Source organism: Parasteatoda tepidariorum, chromosome 5 (assembly GCF_982258835.1).
Source record: "Parasteatoda tepidariorum strain Cologne lab strain chromosome 5, Ptep-v5.0, whole genome shotgun sequence".
In the NCBI taxonomy this organism is placed as follows: Eukaryota; Metazoa; Arthropoda; class Arachnida; order Araneae; family Theridiidae; genus Parasteatoda; species Parasteatoda tepidariorum.
This window is the reverse complement of record NC_141759.1, coordinates 107,145,695-107,153,880: the sequence shown is the minus strand read 5'-3', so window position 1 is coordinate 107,153,880 and position 8,186 is coordinate 107,145,695. Positions and strand designations below refer to the sequence as shown.

The following is an 8,186-nucleotide window of genomic DNA, read 5'->3' as shown; positions in this document are numbered from 1 at the left end:
TGATTTAAATCATTTGATTCGAATCAGTGATCTGAATCACTTGATTTGAACCATTGATACGAATCACATGACTTGAACGGTTTCACATTGCGAGATTCGAATCAAGTACTTTAAAAAAAATCGGAATTGCGAAAAATTAGAAAAAAGTTTACTTATTTATGACTATTTTTTCTTTTAACTCATGTCGAACGAAAAAAATACATATTATTCTTTCTCATTGCTAAATTCTTTCAAGCAACTAAATATATTTATTATATTTTTCGTACAATTATATTGTATATGTTGCTAATTGTTATGAAGACTTTTAACTATGGTAAATTTTAAAAAACTACAATAGAAATGTTTATTTTTTCATATTTAATTTTTATCTGGATTCATCGAATTCTTAAATTGGAAAAACTTAACTTTAATTTAATCTCACAAGAAATTTTTAAATCTGTATGACATACTATCATTATGAAACAAAACTAACTGAAATTTAAGAAACAATTATTCATTATAGCTTAAATCTATTTCGATAAAAACAACTGATTCTATTGATATGATCCACTTAGATGATTTATTTTGCCCAACTGTAGTAGTGATAAGATGTTGATAAGCGATTTAAATAAGAAAACATTTGTTTTTGAGTTGTTTAATGTCACAGTTGAAGATTACACTCTGTGATTCTGTTTAGAAAAAACTATCAAAATGGTAGTAATGATTCTTGTTTTTCCGTTATGAAATGTGACGTTTGATTGAGACAATGCGTTTTACCATGTTTTAACTTTTTATACAATTCAAAATTTTAAATTTCAAAGTTGCATTCTACAATGAATTTACTCCAATATCTTAATTTGTTTGCTGCTCTATAGGTTAGAAGATCTCATAGTGAGCTCGACAGTTAAAAAGGCGATCTGGAAAAAAACTGCGTTAGCAGTATTCAAAATTAGCAATTGGATAACTAGCAAAAGTATAATTAATAAAAACTAGAAAAGATAAGAAATCTAATATGAAAAAGAACTAAGCTATTTGAAAGGCAGCAGTTTCAGAAGCATGATGGGAAGTATTTTTAACAAACACATGTGGTTTGTCTGAGAATCACTATCTACACATTTGTATTTGCCTGCCGTGTCATATTAACGCGAGACGTAGCCTTTTATTTTCCTTCAATAATGCTTTTTATGCAAATCTCTTATTTTTATTACAATAATAAGATTTATCCTGCATTACACATACTTTATTATTTAATAAAACTTTTTGTATATATTACGTCTAACGTTACGCTGCGCCTATTTTTATTATACTATTTTATACATAGAATTTAATACCAAAATTTTTATATTTTTCTTCATATTGTTAATATTCTAACCATTTTTCTTCGTAGAGTTGAAGAAAAATCTTCAAAGCCTTGTAAACAAAGCGGCCTTGAGAGTGACAGTTCTATATTTTCAAAGGTACCACCCTTACAAAAAGGTAAGTAAATAAACGTTGTATAATTTATTGCCAAGACATACAATTAAGCCGTTTTGTTATTATCCGAATTTTCAAGCTTTTAAAGCTATTTTTACTGTACTTTTATGGATTTTCGATTCCTCTAAGCATAACTTTACATCATTGTTATTATTAGTATCATTATTGACGTGAGTAAGAAAACCAGAATTGGAAAAAAAAGGAAGAAAATAATATTTAAAATTAATATTGTTCGCTCTGGCTTACTGAAATCGACTTTGGTTGAAAATTTCGTTCACCTCATAGGTTTAACTATTAAATATTTATTTCGTCATGAAGTGCCATGTTTGAAAGATAATAATTTTAGAAGGTTTACGGACTTAAATAATAATAAAAAAATCTTCAAAGATACTGTGGGGATAGCATTTATCGACAATGTCAGCATACATCTATGAAAAAGTACCCCAACGTACAATCGAGTTAACATAACTTACATAACTAGTGAATAGGCATTGTACTTTTGTAGTGGTAGAGACACTACAGTACTCCCAAACCAGAATTATAGCTGTGATAGAATTCGATGAATGGATACCACTAGTTGATTCGTTGCTATCTTGTGAAAAGCAGGGAGAGCTGTAATAAGATCACCGTACTTTTTAAGTTCACTGTCGTGGTCACTCCTGTGTTGCCTTTAGCAGTCGAGTGTGTATGTTTTGTGTGATCGAGACTGAGTAGCAACGGCGTGAGGAGGGGGATAATGTCGCAGTCACAAGTAGCAAGTCAACTGTTCAATGTGGACCATCCATCGAAGTAGGCGTGTTCAGATCGAAGTGTGCGTTACTGTCAAGATAGGCATGTTCACGTCATATCCGAAGGTTACCCATGTGGGGATTATCAACAATGTCAATCTATGAATAGGTACCCCAACATAGAATCGAGTTAACATGTCTTATATAGAAGTGAATTGGCATTTTGTAGCGGTAGACGCTTTCAGCTTAAATGAATCTATACACAAAAAGATGTAATATAACAATAAGAAAAAACTTTACAGTTAAAAACAAATTGATGAGAATTTTATTGATAACTTATATTAGTTTCATTCAGCTTAACATATCTGTTAATGCTTTGTTCATAGAAGATCACATCATGTGATTTCTTTTTAGTCAAATAATAATAGTTAACTGCATTAAATTCATTTAAGGATAAATGCTTGCTCGTAGTATGCTTTGAGTTTCATTAACAAGTTCATTAAGAATTTGGATATAATTACCATTCAAGCTAATTTTCTCGCAGTAGGTTTAGATAGAAAGATTAGAACTGAGTAACACCGTTTTTAATTATTTATCTATCATACTTTTCTCCGAATGCCTTGTAATTGACAGATCTTTTTGGTTCGTCATAGGCTGAAATGATTGATATGGTAAATTATACGATATCTATTAAAAAAATTATGTTAGAATAATAGGATTCATTCAATGAGAAAGATATTCCACAACAGCGTGGGACTTGTTTGCAACGCTGTAAGTGCGCTATCTTCGAGTCTGACATTTAACCATTGTTAACACTTTTTGTAATCAAATAATTTTCTCTTATATGAATGACAATGTTGGGGTAGTTACCTGCTATTAGCCCTTATTTATGGTTTACTGGAGAACAGTTTGGGCAACAACTTAATTGTTTTAAAGCAGTTTGCAGCCTTTTATAAACTTCTAGAATTTTACTTCTTCTTGGTATCTCTGGAATTCGCGAAGTACTATATATTAGTAGAAAAGTTTGATACTTCTACATAATTAACTACAAAAATACTGCAATATTCTTTACACTTAACACTTAGTCACTAGTAATACATGTGACGCACTTCTGATAACCACCTTTATTTACTGAATATGACATATCTGTTATTTTTAAAGAGCAATGTTTAATCTTACAATTTTATTGATTTCAAATTTCCTTTCATAATAAAAATTTCTATATCTAAAGAATCATGATTGCATTGCAGGTCCTTTCTCCTGATCACTTTGTGTAAGTATTTACTTTCTCTCTCATTTTCTTTTGTTTACTCGTAAACACTGATATTATTGAGTAAGATAATATTTATGTACTTTTTGTGTGTATTTTATGTACTCAAAAACTTTTTAAACTTGATGTATGCCAGACCACGTTTTTTTTCTCATATAAGGCTGAAATATTAGCACCTTAACAAATAATTTCATAACAAATACATTTATTCCGCTAACACTTTTTTTAAAAGCAATTGGATTTTAAGTTATACTGACCCAGAAATAGATATAGCGTATTTTAAATTCATAGTGAATCATCCATTAACTTAGTATAAGCATCTAATACCGTGATTTAAATTCTTATGTGTATTTTTCATTTTTGCAGACGACGTCCCCGTGGGATCTACTTAAATTCTGTTTAAAAGTTTCACCAAGTAAGTTTTTTGAATAATTTTTTATTTATAACATCCTATAAGTATTAAAATTTCTACAACTGCTAAGGTTTCAAATAAGTAGTTGGAACTTGTCCAATTAATGTCATCAGAATTCGATCATCACGTGATGCTTGCTTAAAAATTGTATCTTTGCTTGTGGTATTCTGAAATGGTTTGATATGGTGGATCTGTAGTATTAAATAAAATAGTAAGATATGAAATAATTATCATCGAAGGTGATTGCTACGAAAAGAGTTAGATATACTAGAATAACACTTATTGAATTAATAAGGTTCATTTAATGCCTTCATCATTAATATATACAGCATATGTGCTATAAATTTACTTGTTTGCAATGATATACCCGTGTTGTCTTATGACTTTAGTATAATAATTATTCATTGTTGATTCCATTGTCAAACCATTGGCATAAGAAGCAATGCAATATTTTTAAAAATAAAATGCATGTTGGACCTTTTGTACTTAAATTTTGAAGAAGATAGTTACTTTAACCAAAATATTTTTTTAGGAGACACCAGGCACGTGAAAGGAATCACGAAAGATGGTATTCGTAAGGTAAGAAGTGATACTAATTTCTATTCTGAAATATATGTTAATAAATTGTTGTTGAAATGCTCTCAGGTGTTGATCAAATGCAACCTAATTTAGTTATTAGCGATTTTAGGATAAGCAAAATGTATTTCGATTGATTAGGTTAAAATAACAATTTTTCTAAGAAAAAGCAAATTTTTAAAATTGATAATTCAGTCAAACCTTGTTTAAACGAAGTCTATAGATAGCAATTTTTTTTTGAATTCGTATTAATCAGAAAGTAAAAAAAAATTCGAAGGAAGAAAAAAAAATAGCTGAAGGATATCTGTAAAATATAAATGCAATAAAAAATGAAATAGTCTCATTACTAATATCCCTACTTAAGTTTTTTAACCAAAAGGGATTTTTTTTAATAGAATCAACAACGCCATAGCAATTAAGTGAAAAAAAGAAAGAACGACAAAGTCATTTTTCTCTTTCCTCAGGTCTAGGTTCCAAAGTTGGCACCTGCAAAGGTCCATCCACTCACACGTGTTCAAGAATTATTCTTTTCTAAGACAACGTTAGGAGAAAACTGTTTTTCTTTGTCTTAAGCAATAATTCATGATAAGCGTTCTCGTCTTAACGAGATTCGGCTGTATTAAATTTATGTAATCTACTGTCACTAAACAAACGTTTGAAGCATTTGAAAGAAATTGCTACATCAAAGTTTTTTTTTTTTTTTTTTTTTTTAATGTACCGCGGTTTTGTACTCTTTTTTTTTACTTCAAAAATTAGAGCATTGCGCTACTAATTGCTTGTGTATACTATTGGATGCTTGTATCTCTTTAGTTCAACACCACCTAGATGGAAGAATCATGGATCAATCTAGTAATCCGACATGACGAACAGTGTAGGAAATATAAGAAAGATGTCACAACATCCAGACTATTAAAATTCGCTGTGGGGGGGGGGTAAATAAGATAGTTGTACCAACGTTCGGACTACTAAAAGATCAAATTTCTTTTTAATCCGGGAGAAGGCTTTTTTAGGAGATGTCGGTAAGTTCCAAAATCATGCCATACTGAAGATTTTATGCATGATAAAGTTAATATGAACAAGCGTTCAGTGTTAGAAACTGGAATCCTGTCATCGAAAAGAAACATAGTAAAAACTTATGAAATTGTAAGATGCATAAACATATATACGAAGCACGAGGCAACGTTTAAACCTATATTATAATGAAACGAAACGAAAGAACGTAAGTCTTAAAAACTTTAATTGAACTTCTTCTAAATTCTTTTATTTTTTTTTAGAGTGAGTGAAAAAGACGCAACCCACGCTCACACAATTTTCGAAAGTACTGAAACTTAGGTTTTTCATTTTAAGAATGACAAAAATTTCCCCTTTTAGTTCCTTTAAAAAATATTGTTTTTATATTTTTTAAATCAATATTCATACTGGTTATAAAAATTTAGAGTTGCATTTATTATAATTTGATTTATTAATAAGATGAGAAAAAAACATTAATACAAAAAACATCAATAAATCAAAAATAAAATTATTTTTTTCTGATATTTTTGTGCTTTCTAATTTTTTTTCTTCAAATAAAGTTAAGTTTCAAGTGTTAACGTTTATTAAACAATAATTTTATGATGAATAAAAGTATTTTTTTATTTTTTTTACATATTAAGAAGAATTGATTTTTGTGCTGACTTTAAATTTATCAGTGAGCATTCAAGCTTTAGTAAATTTTCTTGAAAAAATTTTGAGCATCAAAAATTCTTGCTTTTACTTTTTTATCTAATGTTTTTTACCCCTAATTTACATATCCTCCAATTTTTTCTTTCGTTACGTAAAGAGATTTACAGTCTCTTTCTTTGAATTAGATATTTATGAGACATTTCAAAAAGAAGCTTAATTTGACTGAAATGTAACTTGCCAAGAGATCTTGGCTTGTTATGAATATTTTAATGAGCATATTAATTGCACCTTTGATGTCTTCTAAATTTTAATACACTTAATTTTACCTTATGAAATATTAAATGAGGTATTGCCCGATTATTTAATCTTTTGCACTTCAAGATGCTGTCTGAACTGTAAGTGCTACTGTGAATGACTTCCACCGGTGAATGTTGACAATCACATTGTCGCCTTGGTAATATATATATATATATATATATATATATATATATATATATATATATATATATATATATATATATATATATATATATATATATATATATATATATATATATATATATATATATATATATATATAGATCGAGTTAGTGACACTGCCCGGTTTACCCTACACTGATTTTTTTTAAGGTCCAGCGCCGCTGTCCGGTATACTTTTGTCTGGTACTCTGAACACTGATGTTTCTCCTAATCTATGCTCAACAGATATTAAAATACAGAATACTTTTGTCCGGTACTCTGAACACTGATGTTTCTCATAATCTATGCTCAACTGATATTAAAATACAGAATATTTTTGTCCGGTACTCTGAACACTGATGTATCTCCTAATCTATGCTCAGCAGATATTAAAATACAGAATAAATATAATAATATCAGCCAATAAAATAAGTATTAAATCGGATATAACAAATATTTTGGACATTCACCAAAGCATCTATGTGATTGTTAACATTCGCCGGTAAAAGTCGATAGTCTCTTGATTTCGGAAATTCACAGTAACATAAGCAGTAAATCATTTGAAACACTCAATGCAGTATTTTTATATAATTTTTACAATTCTTAAAATGATATGGTTCCTAATTATTAAGGTATGAAAATATTTAATTTTAGAGTGTCGACTGTGGATGGCGCCCTCAGAGGTGATCATTGGTGGTGACATTGTAGAAGTATTTTATCTTCAAAGTGAAGCATTTTGTTTGATTTAGTGTTTTGATTTAAATTAGTGAGTGTAAACCATAACAAATTGTATGTAACAGTTTTACATTATCTGGTTATCAAAATATTGTATTTCGTATTCATTGCATCATAAGTTAGAAACTTCTTTCACAATATTCTATTATATATATTCCTGGTACTTTAAGTGCTATTGGATATCAATAAGAGTTTTAATAAAAAATTTAGATTCATCAACGAAGTTTTTTAGAACCAAAATTTGTCCATAATCTTTTCTTTTGAGTATACTGATTTCTTGTTAAAACTAAAATTGTTAAGATTATTTTACTTTTTCTATTTATTTTCAATTTTTATTTATCAATGTCTTCTGGTTTAATAGTATGAAAGAAGAAACACAAAAGAAATATTAATCCGATTCATTTCAATTTTTGTTAATCTTTGGCAAACGTGGTGGAGAATAATTTATTGAACTACGGAAAAGACTTCTCAGCTGAAGGAGACTGAATTTATTCAATCAATAATTAATATAAGTTCAATCAATAAATCAATAAGTCACATGATAACTAGAAAAATATATCATTTGAACTAGCGAAATAAATCTTCTTTGGAAGAAATAAAAATATTGTCATTAATAACTTTTCAACCATTAAATTATTTAAATAGTTACTTTGTTAAAAAAATCATTAAGTTATAATGCAATACATTTTACACATTAAAATAAAAAATGTTATGACGTTTATATTATCGGCTAAAAAGAAATAATTTTACATTTATGTCAAGATTGAATGCAAAAATGCAGCGTTTCTAGGAGGCTTCACCCCTTTTTCACTCCTCTCACCATGATTGTTTCTCATTCTTCATTGTTATGTTTTTTTTCTTCTTAAAAGTTGATAAAGATAATTTTATTTAT

General features: G+C 28.5%; 1 long non-coding RNA gene across 1 annotated transcript; it reads left to right on the top strand.

Moving 5' to 3' along the window:
- Positions 1-1,087: 1,087 nt before the first annotated feature.
- Positions 1,088-7,511, top strand: LOC122268708 (uncharacterized). Its single transcript, XR_015433556.1, has 6 exons — positions 1,088-1,130; positions 1,367-1,455; positions 3,431-3,453; positions 3,817-3,865; positions 4,395-4,441; positions 7,214-7,511. It is a non-coding gene; the product is annotated as an uncharacterized LOC122268708 (long non-coding RNA).
- Positions 7,512-8,186: the final 675 nt, after the last annotated feature.